Here is a 2,115-nt window from a genome sequence, read left to right as displayed (position 1 = left end):
CTTCCTTCCTCCGCCTAAATTGTAAAGTTCATTTTTCAACATAGTGTCTTGTGCATCTCATTGTTACAATGGGTCAACCTTTATCACTATTTGAGCATTTTTTCCCTTCCCCTCCCCAAATTAGAGAAGCATACATACAAGATGTAAGTGTACCAACTTCAAATACAGAGAAAACAGGGGTTATAGTGTGGGGAGAAACATACAAAAAACAAAAAAACTGACATCACACATTATAAGTACGTTAGAAACAATAGCAAGAAACAAAAACCCACTTGTATCCCTATCATGGGGTTCAATTTCTTTAACATCATCTTATCTGGTTATATGTACATATCTTTTGAACTTTTCTGCTTATCCCAGACATACATTCGTTATTGAAAATAAGGGAAATCATGGGACCTATATTTCTTTGGACTTGGCTTACTACACTCAATAAATTTTTTCCAAGTCTTTCTATTTCCTAACAAATTGGGCGATATCATTCTTTCTGATGGAGGCAAAGAATTCCATTGTGTATATATAACACATTTTCTTGATCCATTCATCTAATGGGGGCATCTGTGTTGGTTCCATATCTTAGCTATCGTAAATAATGTTGCAATAACCATAGTTGTGCTGGTAGTTTTAGTATGGTCTTTTTTATGATCATTTGGATGAATCCCCAAAAGTGGGATTACTGTGTTATAGGGGAGTTTTATGTGGAGTCTTCTGAGGCACCTCCATACTGCTTTCCAAAGTAGTTGAACAAGTTTACACTCCCACCAAGAATGCAGTATGGTTCCCTTGTGGCCACATATGTTTCAGCATCTGTTGCTGTAAATATATGGAACGCTCCAAGACTTTGCATGTCATCCTTGCGCAGGGTGCATGCTAATCTTCTCTGTATCGTTCCAATGTTAGGGTATGTGATGCTAAACTGAGCACAAAACAGTTTTTATATATAAAGTATAATTTTTAATTGATTTTATTAAGCTAGGCAATTCAACAAAAAGTAAGTTCCAAAGAATTGTTGTGAAATTATAGAATCATGTATTTCTTACATAAGCACACAATTAAGAATAAAATCAAGATAGACATGCCAAAAACAAAATAATTCCAGATATTTGTAGTTCAAGAGATGTGTAGGAGGATAAATTCAATTATTCTATACAAGGCACCTGTCAAAATGAACATTGCAGCAAGTGTTAAGGTTTGTTAAAAGTTTTAATGTTTTAAATATGCTTAATTTTGGGATTTTGCTTATATATGCCATAAATAGGACTGTTTGGCAGGTATAAAACTTTTCTGTAAAGTATTTAAGATTTATGATAGCAGACATTAAGTACTAAGTATGTACATTTCAGAGCTTATGGAAACTTTATTAATGAGAAGTTGCAAAGTCTTTGTGTAAAGGAGCAGAGTGAAGAGTTACGACTTTAACTACACAGTTTCTGTTAAAAGTTTAGTGATTCCTTACTTTATTTGTTAGCAAGGAATAAATGATGATATAAGCCATAATGTACACATGTATGTTACTATTCACACACATACATATTCTCATGTATACATGCACCCATGGAGAAAGACACATAATTACAGCCAACACAAGTTTCACCAGTTGTTGAATATGCCTTAAAAGGAATAATTGGAACAATATATGTTGAAGATGTATTTGTCCCTAAGAGTTCATTTTCCACTCTTCTTATCTCTTAATACTGGTAGTTTTAGAGAGATTCGACTTTCAAAATGCAGTACAAGTGATAGCAAGTCACTTGGAAACCTCAGTAAGTATAAGTCTTATGGTATCTCCCTGCTCCTCACGGAATGCTTACTCTTGTAGAAATTCTCAACAACCAAAGTAGCAGGAGAATACCCTGGTAAACAGTAAAGTTATAAGGCTTTAAATGGCATCCTTACTTGAGCTCTTTTTCCAACAACCAGCATGAATTCCTAGGCAGATGAGTGAGTCCTCAGAAAACTGGACTCTACATATACATTTAACTAACCCATGTGAAAATTCCTAGGTGAGAAATGCTGACTGAGGTCTTGCTGATTTCCTGGCGAAGAAAATAAGAAAAAAAGAAAGTATTTTTAATGTTTTAATGTTTAAGAATAATTTGTAACCTGTCAATAAAT

General features: G+C 34.0%; 1 non-coding gene across 1 annotated transcript; it reads right to left on the bottom strand.

The window, feature by feature from the left end:
• Positions 1 to 817: 817 nt before the first annotated feature.
• Positions 818 to 924, bottom strand: LOC122128082. The gene has a single exon (XR_006151354.1). It is a non-coding gene; the product is annotated as a U6 spliceosomal RNA (small nuclear RNA).
• Positions 925 to 2,115: the final 1,191 nt, after the last annotated feature.

Source organism: Dipodomys spectabilis, unplaced genomic scaffold, assembly GCF_019054845.1.
Source record: "Dipodomys spectabilis isolate Male_0828 unplaced genomic scaffold, ASM1905484v1 ptg000010l, whole genome shotgun sequence".
In the NCBI taxonomy this organism is placed as follows: domain Eukaryota; kingdom Metazoa; phylum Chordata; class Mammalia; order Rodentia; family Heteromyidae; genus Dipodomys; species Dipodomys spectabilis.
The sequence above is the reverse complement of the archived record's forward strand: the minus strand, read 5'-3'. Positions and strand labels throughout refer to the sequence as shown.